This window comes from Jaculus jaculus, chromosome 4 (assembly GCF_020740685.1).
Source record: "Jaculus jaculus isolate mJacJac1 chromosome 4, mJacJac1.mat.Y.cur, whole genome shotgun sequence".
In the NCBI taxonomy this organism is placed as follows: Eukaryota; Metazoa; Chordata; class Mammalia; order Rodentia; family Dipodidae; genus Jaculus; species Jaculus jaculus.
The window spans coordinates 157,482,613-157,498,191 of NC_059105.1; the positions used below are offsets into that span (position 1 = coordinate 157,482,613).

Here is a 15,579-nt window from a genome sequence, read left to right on the forward strand (position 1 = left end):
AAAATCTGCATGAGATCCCATAGCCCTTTATAGCAAACAGTTAAGCATCCGTGCAGCCTACTGTATTCCTAGTAGCCCAGTGCAGAGTGCACCCCTGTCAGACACACCTCCGTTCTTTCAGAAGAGGGCATGTATAGAGGAAGCAGAGCTGGAAAAGATGTTCCTTGGCCTAAAGGTTCAGAAGAGGCCACACAGGTCCCGGATCCAGGTGAGGATCACTGATTGGCCACTTTGATTAACGGTGCAGAACTGAGATTCATCCTTTCACCCCCATGAGACCCCTGTGGACCAGCCTTGCAGTGGCTTTCTGACCTCCCAGGCACACACAGCAGGAACAGAGCCAGGAACAGTGTTGGGATGCAGTTAAGTAGGAGGTCCTAGTGGCAGTGATCATTACTGTTTATTTCATACCCGTTGGGGTACATTCTTCTTGCTTAAACTCTTTCAGGTCCCCATGCCTTACCAAGTCTTGACAATGCAATATTTTATTGGGGGAAATAATTTTACCCATTTATGTAGATGTTTAGCAGTAACGGGCTTAAAAATTCATGATTATAAGTACCCATGACAGCAGCCATGTGTTAGTTTCCTAAGGCATGCAGCTGGTTTGGGCAGACTGCCAAGGCTGGCTGAGGGTGTGTATTAGTCAGCGGGCCAGTGAGTGAGTAGGGGCAGATTAGAGACCCAGCAGCCATATTCCAGTGTGCTTTCCCCTGTCTCTACTGGCCATGGGAAACAACAGTTATCGTTTCTCTCAGTAAAATGGCAAACTTCTAGCACCTATTGAAAGACTGAAGTGTTTTAAATAGCAGTGGCTCCTAGTTAAGTTAAAGAGTTAAGATAAGTTAGTCATTTTGCTGGGGCCTGGCCATGATGAGAAATCCTATCTGAAACTCTTCTGATCAGAATTTCTGACAGGTAGAACTCATACCTTATGCTGGAGATAACACTTCAGTATCAACTTGAAATCACTCTAGTGATTGTGAGCTCGATAGAAGGTGGGGGACTCTTAGAGTGGAGAAGGCAGAAGAGATTTGGAAGAAAGTCAGGAGCTGTTCACATGCATATGTGACATCACTCAAGGTCATAACCCTCATCTATCCAAGGAAGTCTTGTGTACCCTGGCAAAGGGAACTCAAGAATTTTAAACTACATTTCCCTTGGTATAATGGCACAGTAACATGAGCAATGGAGGAGCCATCAGCTGTCCGGATTGGCTAGTCCCTTATACTTGAATTTGCCATCTTTTCCGGGTTACTTTGTACATGAGCTACAAGGTCTATAGAATTTATTTTAATAAGATTTCATAGTTTTGTAAATATGTTGAATTTGACATTTCTGTTGCTCATTAGTTATTAATAATACATTTTTGAGTGCTTACCATGTGCCAGGGCAAAGTGCTCAGTGTTTACATGCATTATGCCATACACCCTGTGCCAGAGCCTCATGGAGGAAGTACTGCTGCCTTCACTTTACAGACTGAGGCCTGGAGAGGTCCTGCCCAGATCTTATCACTGGCCAGTGGCAGGGATGAACTCTGAATCGAGGTTTATTTGATTTCAAACCATTTTTGAACCACTGGTATACACTGCTTCTTCTACAGGAGACTTTACTTACTAAATGCTATTTTGACATTTGTACAAAGCTGATACCAAAGTCTCTCTCACACTCAGATCTATCTTCTGTACCAGGACCTAACGTGAAGTAGTTCAGATCATTTTATCACGTGTGTACATTAGTTCAATTGAAAACATCTCATACCCTTTTAAATCTCAACTTGTGATTAGCTCTGTGTACCCCCAAATGTCTCTAAAGACAGTCTGATATGTGAAGATGCCCAGGTAATAAACCCATGTAGACAAGCTGAGTACATTTATTTCCTAAAACTCATATATATATATCTACATAATAAGGAATGATTTGATATAGACAATTGGCACTTCAAAAGACTGGTGAGTGACACCACCAATGCAGAGCTTTTATCATTTTCTTTTTTTTTTTTTTAAGATAAGTTCTCACTATGTAGCCCAAGCTGACTTACAATCCTTCTCCTTCAGCCTCCCAAGTGCTAGGATTACAGATATACACTGCTACATCCCTCTGTCTTTTTTTTTTTTTTGTGTGTGTGTGTGCAAAGTTTTTAGCTTTAAAAGCAGTTATTCATAATCTCATTTAGACATCTTTTGAAAAAAATCAGGCCTAAAGCAAGGACTGGTGGAAAATATTTAAGTAGGATATGAAAGAAGAGACCTTTAGATTTTTTTGAAGTGCTAATGATTTTTCTTATTTGGAAATCAGCTCTCAGCTTAGAAGTCTCAGACATTTCATATCTGATCACCCATGCATGTTTTTAGCTTTCTGATTCCATAGGCAAGCATAGGTCAGGATTTTGAAATATTTCCCTGTAATTCTAAGGTTACCTGTAATTCTTAATACAGAGTTGTTTTTTTTTTTTCTATGTCCCTATACTTCCTGAATTCCCAACAGTTTTGACCGTATTTCATCTCTTCCAGAAACAGTGAGATCTACTTTACACAACAATAAGATAGTGGCTTTTTATTTTTTGTTTTTTTGAGGTAGGGTCTCACTCTAGCTCAGGCTGATCTGGAATTCACTATCTCAGGGTGGCCTCAAACTAACAGCGATCCTCCTACCTCTGCCTCTGCTGGGATTAAAGCCATGTGTCACCATGCCTGGTGATAGTGGCTTTTTATTAACCAGCCCCCTCCTCAGACATCTTTGTTTTTTGGAGGAAGCTGTGTTGCAATTTTCTCATCTCCTCCTATTTAGGTACAGCCTTCCTACAAACTTTTATTTGGCATGCTTGTGGGCCCTGTCCTGATATTAGACTGTCATAAGAAGAGCTTCCTGAGCCTTCTTGAGATTCTGCAATTGCTGTCTTCAGGGGAGATATTGACTAGACATCCAGTGAGATAAAACCGGTCACAAGTGGGGAACACGTTTATTATGAGGGATTTATCTCCTTCCTTGTTCCACAGAGAATTTGAGGCAGCTATTTCCCGACATATTGTTAAGTGAACCTTAACTGCACGTTGCTAAGAATGTTCTCAACTGTAACTTATCTGACGATACGGTCTCAACGTTTCATTCTGACAGATCAGGAAACCACTGAGGCAGGGATGTGCCTGTTGCCACCTCCATGGCTAAGATAACATTGTACATCTCTGTGCCTGAGTCATGCCATGTGCTGCTAGGCACCGGAGTGAGCAACTGATATCCAGAATGTGGGACACACTTGGTTTTTAAATTTGGCTGTGTCTTATTCAGTTGACCTGGACAGGGAAATGATGGAACTTATATTATCTGGGCTAAATGCTTGTGTTTTTGCCCGTATCAGTCTATGGTTTTCTTTATTGGACTTGGCCCCAGTAGAAGGACCTAGGTTCAAACCTCAGCCCTGTACTTTCAGGCTGTAGGACCTGAGTGAAATGGCCCTGAAAAGTCTGTCATCTGTAAAATGAGAGTGATACTTACCTTTAGGACTGACAGGCTCATGTTAGGGGTCAGTCAGAAAGGCTGGGACCAGTGCTCTGTGCTCTGGATGGCCTTCTTGCCTGTCTAGCAAGAGCAGTGATTCTTCAGGGGAAGGGCGGTATCTGCCCAGGAGATGGGGAGGGAATTTGGTCCTGGTTGGGGACTGTGTGTAGTTTGTCCATGTTCTTCTACCATACATGAGAAATTGTGAAAATACCATGACAAATGGCTTATAAGAGCCTCTCTCCACCTCAAGTTTCAAACCAGAGCCCAGACCGGAAAGTCTCCTTGATGTAGCCATCAGAGTTAAAAACTGAGATACAAGTAGTGGAAATAGTGAATACTGCACAGAGAGAAGACATCAACACCACGAAACATATTTTCAAACCAGCTCTTTTCAAGAATTGGCTTTAGTAGCTTGTTTGCTCCTTCATACATGCTACTCTGCCTCTAGGTCTCCTTTGGGATCTAATGATTGCTGCTCATGGCCAGGGTTCTCTGCCCTGTCCCGCATTCTGTGGGGAGGGGATGAGTGAGGGACAGGTGAGGGGTGGTTGGCTGAACAATAATATGCTGAACAGAGAGACCTCCCAGGGTACACAGCTGGGCCCATCTATAAGGTTGTATTTCCCCTGGGACATGCCAGATGCCCCTACCTCTAGAACATCCCACCACAAGGAAGCCGCCTATAGCCAGAACTGTCCAGCAAGCCTGTCTCTCTGTTTTCTATTTCTTCCTCTACTCAGGGGCCTCATGGCTGAATTTTGAACTTGGACAGTGTGGGAGAGGTATCCTTGAAAATGTATTTCATGTAACGTTTTGGTTATAATTTAGAAAAGATAGAAAAAGCTTCCTCATCAGAACACTTTCCCTCTGCCCTTGACCGTGTGTGTGTGTGTGGGGGGGGATGGGCTGGGGGTCAGTCTCAACCTTATGATGAGCTGTTTCCTCACAGAAACCTCCCTCTGCCCTTGACCATGTGTGTGCGGAGGGGGAGGCTGGGGGGGTCACTCTCAACCTGTCTCCTCCCAGAAACCTGCTGCTCATACAATGGCCACTGAGTTCCTACAAGGAATCCTCTGTACAATCCTAACCGTGTGTCCCACCTGGAGTCCCTCTATAGATCCCTCCTTCTGGAAATCATTAGAGGCTAAAGATCCAAACTTGAATTAGGCTTTTTCTGTCTTCCAGGGCATATCTTTTTGTGGAATCCCTCATGAACTTGAAAGTACGTTCTAGGCTTCCTCTCACCTTTTCTACCCATCTGTAAATGGTTCTGGGGAAAAGGCTGAGGACTCATCAGGCCCCTCTCACCCTGCTACCTGGTGTCCAGATTTTCCTTCTCTTTTTTCTATCACAGTCCGAGGCTCTTGATCTTCACAGCCAAACTAAGTTGCCAGTTTCCTTAGCTCTTAACCTTGGCCCATCTGTAAAACAGCCTGATTCACTCTCTCATCGCTTTTCAATCTTGAGACACTGGGGAGCACCCATCACCTTGTTCCTTACCGGGTAATCTTGCATCATGAAACCAGCTAATAATATCATCATTTTCTATCTTTTAAAAAGCAATGCCTACTAGAAATTTTTTTTGTTATTAGTAACAGTACTGTATCGTAGAGAACTGGAAAAAGCCACCAACCAGAAATAACCATAATTTACATTTTGGTGTATTTCTTTCATATATACATATATGTATACATGTATGCACAAACATATATATGTATATATGGACACATAAGCACAGATACACATGTATGTACGCATACACATTCCTGTGTTTAACATCGAGATTAGCCTTTCACAGTAAGAGGGAAAAAGATGCCAAAGGACATGGGAAAGAAAATAACTGCAGGCCTCAGCTCAGGTAGCCCTTCCCTTGTGCCAGCCACAGTCACCAGTTCTTGGGGACACCACTCACTCATATACAATGATATGGGCCTGATAAGCCTCCTCCCCACACAGATGAATACCTCATAGACAGTCTATGGAAATATATTTAAAAAACAGCACTTCATAAATATAGACAAGTAAGAGATACACACACAAGGCTCCTCATTCTTTTTTGAGCACGTCCTGTGAGTGCGTAACTCATCTGTGTGTGCTGTAGATAACACAGCCAACAAGCACGAGACTTGTCACTATGGATCTTGGTGGTTCAGTGGCTGAGATGAAAACTCATCTGAGAGAAATAATCTCAAACTGGAAGAAGATACTGTCTCACAAAGTCTGAGGGAGGAACTCCAGGAGTCATTTCCACAATGAAGGCAATGTGTTCCAGTAATGCTCTTCCTGGAACAGAAACTTATCTAAGAGGACAGTGTTCATCAGGAGGCATGTGTGTTTTGCCTTAGCACTTGTAGTGGTTTGATTCATGTGTCCCCCATAAACTTAGGTATTCTGAATGCTAGTCTCCCCAGCTGATGGCAATTGGGGATTAATGCCTACTAGAGGCAGTGTATGGTTGGGGGTGGGCTTATGGGTATTATAGCCAGCTTTTCCTTGCCAGTGTTTGGCACACTCTCTTGTTCCTGTTGTCCACCTTATGTGGGCCAGGGGGTGATGTCCACCCTCTGCTCATGCCATCGTTTCTCCTGCCATCCTGGAGTGTTCCCTCGAGCCTGTAAGCCAAAATAAACCTCTTTTTCCCACAAGCTGATCTTAGTTGGGTGATTTCTACCAGCAATGCAAACCTGACTGCAACAGTAAAGTGGTACCGAGGAGTGGGATTGCTGCTAGACATTTGACTGTGTGGCTTTGAACTTTTGGAGCTGATTTTCAAGAGGAATGAGGAAGGATTTGAAACTTTGGCCTAAGAGATGCCTTGCAGTGCTGTAAGTATAGCTTGATGGACTATTCTGGTCAGAGCTGAAAGACCTAAACTCAGTAAGAACTTTGGGCTGTGAGGTTTTGCTTATGAGGGTGAGAAAGACCTTTGCTTGGACTGGGCTAGAGGCAGTTTGTATGAAAAGCTTGCTATTATGCCCATGTCCTGAGAACTTGTACAGGGCTGCTTTGTGTAGAAATGAACCGGTGTGAGCAGAGGGATATGGCATAGCAAAAAGGGAAATCTTTGGGCCTAAACTGCTGCCCATTCACCTGCAAATTGTTTGAAAGATTACAACCATCGATGGGCAACAGGAAGAATGTAGACTCTTTTGAAGGGGCTTGAGTGCTCAAGGGGTGTCCTGTTCTTCAAATTCTGCTTTATTCTCCCCCTGGATTAACAAACTGGCACCCTACCTGGTATTGCAGAGTATAAGAAATGCAGGAAAGAGAGGGTCATTGAGTTTGCAGTGTGGTCTTGAGTTTTGGAAATGGCCATGGGCAGTGTGAAGCAGGTTTGCTGGATGTCTGCATGGAGACCCTATGGGGACATGAGGATGAACCATGGATTGCAGTGGAGACCCAGTGGAGATGCTGGGACCATGAGATAGCTGTTAAGGAAAGCTGCTAGAGGGGTGGAACTGGAACTCTAGAGACTTGTTGCTGGTTAGAATTATTGAACTTGGAGATTTGTCACTGGCTAGAGTTGTTGGACTTGGAGCTACAGAGTTTGATGTTTGCCCTGGCTATTTTAAATATTATATTGTTTGAATATTTTTTGGCTATGCCCAATGCCATCTTTTGCAGTATGAGTGTTTACTTTGGGTCATTATGGTTTTTTTTAGGGGATTTTTTTGGTATTATGCTCAGTTAAAAGACCTTGGACTATGGGGATGTATGAACATCATTGGAGTTGATAAAAACTATGGGGACTTTTAAAGTTGGACTGAATGCATTGTATTTTATGTCATATATGAATATCAATTTATGGGGGCCAGGGCAGAATGTGGTGGTTTGATTCAAGTGTCCCCCATAAACTTAGGCATTCTGAATGCTAGTCTCCCCAGCTGATGGCAATTGGGAATTAACACCTCCTGGAGGCAGTGTATTGTTTGGGGGTGGGCTTATGGGTAATAGCCAGCTTTTCCTTGCCAGTGTTTGGCATACTCTCCTGTTCCTGTTGCCCAGCTTATGTTGGCCAGGGGGTGATGTTCATCCTCTGCTCATGCCATCATTTTCTCTGCCATCGTGGAGCTTTCCCTGAGTCTGTAAGCCAAAATAAACCTTTTTTTCCCCACAAGCTGCTCTTGGTTGGGTGACTTCTACCAGCAGTGTGACCCTGACTGCAACAGCACTGCACTTCCATCTTGGCACATAGCACTCAGAAAAAAATGCGCTGGATGAACATAAATGGAATCACTACTCAAGTAAAGTCACTTCAGAGACAAAGGCTTGGAAGGGGCATCAGAAGTGAAGCCACAAAAAGTACTATGGGAGGTGAGAGAGCTGTGAAGAGGAATCAGAAGTAGAGAACTTCGAGGGCAGTTTGCCGGAGAATGAAGTCACATGTAAGGGTTAGATGGCAGAGGGTGGGGGAAGAGGCATCTGGCCACATGAGAAAGGGAGGTGAAGAGCTGAATGCTGAGGTGAGCATGGGGTAGGGGGGTCAGAGTACCGTGCTAGGGTAACAATGGACTCACTGAGTCCCAAGGAAGGGTGACAGAAGAGTAGTGCCGCATCAAGGGGAAGATAAAGGGAATTCCGTAGCCATTGTGCTAAACAAGCCTCAACCGCCCAGTGTTCTGTACGGCCCTCAGAAAGGTCTAAGTTCCTCTGGCGGTACTCAGCACTGCCAGGATCTACAAAACTCATGCTTTATTTCCTACAACTCACACACAGACCCTGAACTTCAATCATGTAAACCCAGTCTTCCATGTTCAAATTCATCCTATATTTTCCTTTCTTCCTATCTCAGGTTTTTCTTTGCTTGTTTGTTTTGTTTTCAAAGTAGGGTCTCACTCTAGCTCAGGCTGACTTGGAACTCACTATATAGTTTCAGGGTGGCCTCAAACTCCCGGCAATCCTCCTACTTCTTCTTTCCAAGTTCTGGGATTAAAGGTGTGCACCACCACACCCTATCTCACTTGGGAAAAAAATGTTATTTATTGGGGAGAGAGAAAAAGAGGCAGATAGAGAATGGGCATGCAAACAAACTCCAGATGTATTCCCTACCTTGTGCATCTGGCTTTACATAAGTACTGGGGAATAGAACCTGAATCCTTAGGCTCCATAGGCAAGTGCCTTAACCACCAAGCAATCCCTCCAGCCCTCTGCCTCACTCACTTTTGATCCACCTGGAATGATTCTTCTTCTACTCTCAATATCTGTGCTACTGCACTAAGTTCTACCCAGCTGGTAATATCTAATGCTGAACCATCTCTGGTCTTCTGAAGTTAGAAGCTTTGAATTCCTTAGTTGTATGTTAGCTTCCCTTTGCTCACAGTGCCAAACATATTACCTTATGTTTATCTGTCTACTCTTTTTTTGTTTATGAATTATTTATTTATTTTTTCTTTCTCAATTTTTATTAACATTTTCCATGATCATAAAAAAATATCCCATGGTAATACCCTCCCTCCCCCCACTTTCCCCTTTGAAGTTCCATTCTCCATCATATCCCCTCCCTGTCCACTCTTTAGTTATTTGTTTATTTAACATATTTATCTAGAGCCTTCTACGAGTTAGCACTTCGTTGGATTTGGTGATGCAATGAAGGTATAAAGCATATATAGTTTTGTCCTCATGGACTTAGATTTCATGAAGAAAACAATTATATAGCCCTACAGATCCTTATATAACTACTGAAAATGACAGCCGTCAATCAAGGACAGCCAAGTGCTATGGTGAGTTAGTTCCTCTGTCAACCCAGGTTGTCACAGCTTTTCTGCATCCTTCTTGCTCTCAATAGCTCAGCCTTGTGACAATATACAGAAGTAGTTTTCTCTTCTAATTCTCTTGGTTACTTGGCCACGTAACCAGCAGGCATGTACAACTAGTGTCCCCAGGCAGTGATATGGCCTAGGATAGTTATGAATGAGGCCCACCATGAAAATCATAAACTTACTTTCAAAACAGTTATGAGACAATTTTTAGCTATTTATTTTGTAACTCAATTGCATGATTCCTGAGGATGTATGTACTTTATAGGTGACAAAACCATCTCATTTTTAAAGATTTCCAAGACCATAACAGATTTGTATAAAATTAGGATTTAAGAGGGCTTATTGTAGGTATAAGTGTTTGGTTTTATTATGTAAAGACTTCCTAGGTCTTAGATTTGTTAGTCAGGCAGCTAAGTGATAAACTCAGTCTATCACTATTTCTCTAAAACATTTCATTGCTTTAACAGTATTATATGCCATCTAGTGTGCTGAATAAAATGTAACATACAAATGCTCTTTAAAATGGTCCACTACTTCTTAATTCTCAGTAAAACTGAGGCATGCTTAGGGATTGACAGAAACATGCACCATATATTAAGTCATCATGTTGATATACTCTTCTGGGGAGACATATGGCAAACTATATTTTAAGATACTAAATGTAAGAAATGACTTCTGTCATAACCCATGACACTCTAACTTATCCTTGTATTGCTTTCAGAATAAAATGATGTACTTATCAAGATGCAAGACAGAGAATAAAAATTAAAGACTAGCCATAGAGGACAATGTATTTTACATGTATAATCCACAAAAAAATGAAAATACACAATATATAAACTATTAGCCATGAATTAGGAAGACAACCCATGATATTGGGCCAGGGATATTATAAAAAGAAATTCAGAAGCTCAGCAAGAATGTGAAAAGTTGTCCAGGTCCACAAACAATCAGAGAATGTCAATTAAAACCAGAACAGGTGTTCTTTTACACCTACCAGATCTGTCAGAACTTCAAAGTCTAAATATCAAGTGATGGCAAGTAAGTAGAACAAGGAAAAGTAGTGGTAGGAATGTATATTTAGTTTAGCACTTTAAAAAACAGTTGAAAGTAAGACATGGTAGCACACGCCTTTATTCCCAGTACTTGGGAGGCTGAGGAAGGAGGATCACTGTAACCTCAAGTCCTGTCTGGGCTACAGAGTGAGATCCTGCCATGAAAAAACCAAAACCAAACAAACAAAGAAACAAAAAAAATCTAGGTAAAAAAAGTCATCTAGGAAAGCTGAAGATACCCATGCACATCCTACCAACTAGCAAGTTCACTTCCAGCTTGACACCCCAGAGAAACCAGGTTCCATGTGCCCAGGGCTATGTATCTAGGAATTTTCACAGAATTATTCACAATAGTCTCAACATCATGTGAGCAGAATGGATAAATAAAACTTTGCATATTTAAAGAACACAATACTGCACAGCAATGAAAATGAACAACTATACATCCGCATGAATGAACCACATAAAATAAATGTTAAGTGAAAAAATAAAGACCAAAGAATAGTATGGTGTGATGCTAATTCACAAAACCAGTCATACTCAAACTATATTCCTGAGGAACAATTACATAGGAGACAAATTTATAAGAGGAGGACATTATTTGTGTCAGCAGTATGGTTAGCCCAAGGGGAGAATCTCAGGGGACTTAGGGAGGACACTATAGTGTGTGTGTGTGTGTGGGTGGGTGGGGGGTTAAAAGGCACAGTGCTCTATTTCATGGTCTGCACAGTTGTTACATGCATGCTTACTCTACAACTGTCCTCTATCTTGCTCAGTTTTGCTTGTGCACTTTAGCATACGTGTTACACAGTTTGAAAAAAAGTTAAAGTTTATCATAAATCAGATGCTCATAATGAGGAATGCATTTTATTCACAGAAATGTTTACAAATAACCGTTCATCAGAGTAGCCTATAACTCATTTAGGGACCAGTATAGATTTACTATATTTCATTGAAACTAATAGAAAGTCACAGTTGCAATATTGGTACCTAAAAAAAAATGTAAGAGAAAACACGAATAAAGATTATTTTTAAGATGTCTGAGAGTGTGGGAAAGATAAAATTATTGAAAGGCTACAACCTGTGTGGAAGCTGGCTCTCCCACAACTGAGGGATGGGTTGGTTTAAGAGCTCTAAGGAGTTATTTCACACTTCTATCAGAATTAATTTTTTGCTTGTATGTGCCTGTGTGTGGTATAGTGTGGCCCCCCTATATGTTTTGCCTGTGGCTGGGGTGAGGGGTGGTGGGGGAGATCTTGCTCCTTTGCTCTCCCACCGAGGTTTTAATATATATGGAATGTTTCATGAATTTGCATGTCATCCTTGCACAGGGGCCATCTAATCTTCTCTATTTCGTTTCAATTTTAGTATGTGTGCTGCCAAAAGAAGCACATCGCCCACCCAGTCTTGTTCTCAGCTAGAGTCTTGAGGGGCTTGGAGGATTCTCAGGTCTCTGTTCCCTACAGGACTGGGGGTTACAGGCACCTAAGGTCATGCCCAGTTGTTTACTTGGGATCTGGAGACTCAAACTAGTGGTCTTGGATCCCCTCAGGTCCTCATGCTTACACAGGAAGCACACTTAACCACTGAGCCATCTCTTCAGCTCTTTGTCATAGTTTAAGTGTATACTGTCTTTGATATAGTAATTCTACTTCTATGGAGTTATCATGTATATATATTTGCAGGTTTGAAAAATTATACCTGTATATGCATATTAATTTGAAACTTATTAGCAATGGCAACAGATTGGAAATATCCCATCATCCCATAGATAGAAGACAAGTTGAATAAATTATGTTGCTGTAGAAAATGGACTATGGAGTTATCAAAAAGGATAAAGCAGGTTCATGTCATGCTTCAAATTGGTTTTGAAGATAATTTTTTTGTTTTGGTTTTTTTGAGGTAGGGTCTCACTCTGGTCCAGGCTGACCTGGGATTCGCTATGTAGTCTCAGGGTGGCCTCGAACTCACAGCAATCCTCCTACATCTGCCTCCTGAGTGCTGGGATTAAATGCACAAGCCACCATGCCTGGCTTAGACTTGTAACCTTGAAAAGTATAAAGAAGTATGTATTATATGCTACTTGTTTTAAAAGGTATTTAAAAATATTTGTTTATTTATGAAAGAGAGAGAGAGAGAGAGAGGTGGGGGGTGGTGGATGGGTGCACCAGGGCCTCTTGCCACTGCAAATGAATTATAGGTGCATATACTACTTTGTGCAACTGGCTTGACATAAGTACTGGGGAATCAAACTCTGGTCATCAGGCTTTGCAAGTGAGTGCTTTTAACAGCTGAGCCATCTCTCTAGCTCCGAAAGGTGTTTTTTGTTCAACTGTATGTGTGTGTGTTTTGTGTATATGCACGTATATGCATGTATGTGTGCATATTTGTATGTGTAGCCTAGAGACCAACTTAGTGTGTCTTCCTCAATCCTTCTCTACCTTAACCAGTGAGTACCAGGGATCCTGCTGTCTCTGTCTCCTGAGTACTTAGTTTACAAGCCTGTGCCACCATACCCAGCTTTTATGTGGGTACTGGGGATTGAACTGAGGTTCTAATACTTGTGTGGCAAGCACTTTACTCACTGAGCCTTCCCCTTAGTCCTATTTGAAAGATTTTTAAAAGAATAAATATATGTATGAGGTTTTGTGTGTGTGTATGTATGTGTGTGTGTGTTCTTTTGGTATAAAATGTATCACATCTAGTGGTAAGTAGATACAACTCATCTCTGGCTTCTCTGATGCTCAGCACAGCAACTGGCATGAAGAAGAGCTGAATATAACTGTCTCATTTCATCAATGCACGGTGCCCAGAGCCACCACCTGCACAAGACTTGGGGTGTGAACTGCAGACTATGGGAAAGAATGGAGACTTTTATTCACACACTGAATATCCACGGCACTTGGTCATCAGTGCACACACTGTTCAGTTACACTGAATTCAGAGTAGGGATATAGCTGACTTGCTTTTATATATTTCCCCCTAACTTTGGCTCTTCTCGATTGACAGATCTTCCTGCCTCGTCATGTTAGTGGCCTTCTGCCCTCTCACAACAAACTTACTGCTTTGGAATTCATACTTCTCTGTCCACAGTTTGTCTGAAAGGTCAGAAAACACTCCTTAAAATATTTCTTTTGGGGACTTTTCAAGAAAAATTTCATACATGCAACAAAGAGTCCCTCATCTCTCTAGGGACAGGAACAGTGAAGAGGCACAGGGAGCAAATGGGCCAGGTTCTGCAAAGACTTAAGGATGCTCTGACCGAAGTGCCTCCTTTGAAGGAGCTACAGCTCACCCCCTTCCGATTTGTTTCCACTGTTTTGTTTTTAAAACCACAGCCCTTTTACAAGTCCCAACGTTTTACTATTGATCACATCTAGGATAACATCCATGTAGCAGGGAAAGCTCCAAGTAGGCAACTGAGGTATTTTACCTGTTTAATCTACAGCTGTATCCTTTTTGCCTAGAACAGTGCATAGCACATAGTAGGGGCTCAGTACATGGATGATGAATGAAGAAACCAGATAAAAAGAGCGTATCTCAGAATCTTAAGGAAAAGAGGAGAATGAATATTTTCTCTCATTCACTAAGCCAATCCACTTTCCGTGTATGTAAGCGGCAGTAAAACAAAAAACAAAAAACAAACAAACAAAAAACCCACAACTTTTAAAACTTTAGCCCTGCAGCTAAAAGGACATCAGGACACAAACATAATAAAAGGGCTGGAGAGATGGCTTAGTGGTTAAGGCGCTTGCCTACAAACATAATAAAAGATGTCGTCTGATGCCTGTGTGTTTTAACTTCAGTACATCAAAAAGTTCAGAGTTATAGAAGCTTCCACAGGGCAGAGAACAGTGCAGAAAAGGGCTCTCAGGAAGGATTCCATGGCTTGTGTTGGCAGGGGCCATCCTGCCTACTGGAAGAACCTTCCTGGAGTGCTGCTGATCAACAAATCACCTGTCTGTCTATGTTAGCAATTTCAAACAACAGCATTCAATAACAACAAATCAACTACAGCATCAACAGAAGACAGACAGCGCTTGAACTTCCTAGCTCTGTAAGACTCGACTTTAAGCCCCTATGGGCCCAGGCGTCCTGGTACAAGAAAATGACTGTTAGTACAGCCAGGGCTATGATCTTGAGCGGAGACCGAGAAGCTAGAGTAGCCAAGGGACAGGGCCCTGGGTGGAAGCAGCAGGGCACAGCAGTCTTGGGTCTGATGGGCACAGTGCCACATCTTCTTCCAGCAGTGCTCTCCTGCAAGGATACAGTGCCAGGCAGAGGCACCTGCTCCCTGCTGCTCTGGGAAGATGCCCAAGGCAAAAACAGTATTCTCACGGAGGCTCCTTATAGTAGGCCATGGGGGGGGGGTGCATTTTGATGGGTTTCTTTTTGGCAATACTGCTTTCTAGCGACAGCGAGCCTATCACTCTACTCTAAAGCCATACAACCAAATCCACTACCCCCATTACCCCTCAACCACAATGGTCATGGCAGACAGGCTAACAGGATCTATCAGAAGTGAAGAAGGTGACACTAATCTGCCAGGGATATAAAACCCAGGTAAGGTTCTTCAATCTGAGTGCAAGATCAAAAATCAGGGCACTACTTCTCCCAACAGACTCTCCCAGGACTCTACATCACGGCCACACCACAGGCACACTTGGTGGGGGAGCTCCGGTTTCCACACAGCCATACCTATCGGTCGGCTCCATTAGTCCATGCTGTTTTGACTACCTGTGCTGCTGTCTAGTGAAGTTTCTGCCTGGGGCTCCCCAAAAACGCTGTGCTCTTACCTGCTAGAAGAGCTCACCTGAGGTGCCCCAGCCCTACTGTCACGGCTAGTCATCCCTGAGCTCACCTTCTGAGGAGCAACATGCCCCAGCATGCTCCTCCACCATCAGTGTTGACAAGGTGGATCCAGTCAATTTGTTCTACATGGAAAAATGTCTTCACCAGCGATTTGCCAACACCTTTGTGTACAATACTCCCCCCACCTTTATCTTCTCAGTCTTGCTTCCCTTACATCTGTCTGTCTCCCTTGTCCCTAGCAGAGCGTACAGGGCTGAGGGGTCGCACATGGGTGTTGTCTGCCCTGGGCTGCCACCAGCTAATTCACTTTACCATCTTGGCTTGCTGCGCTGCTTCTGGGAACTCGCTCCTCTCAGGCAGGTTCCAAGGCAGAGATCAGTCTTGCTGTGTCCCAATGCTCACTGCCAAGTGCTCAGAGCCCAATCGGAATCTGACTGGGAGGCTGGAAGACT

General features: G+C 42.8%; 1 protein-coding gene and 1 non-coding gene across 18 annotated transcripts in view; both read right to left on the reverse strand.

The window, feature by feature from the left end:
• The window catches only part of Kalrn (kalirin RhoGEF kinase), a 724,529-nt gene that overhangs the window by 224,772 nt on the left and 484,178 nt on the right, over positions 1-15,579 (reverse strand). The gene's annotated exons all lie outside the window — the stretch shown is intronic.
• On the reverse strand, positions 11,602-11,707 carry LOC123460407. The gene has a single exon (XR_006636972.1). It is a non-coding gene; the product is annotated as a U6 spliceosomal RNA (small nuclear RNA).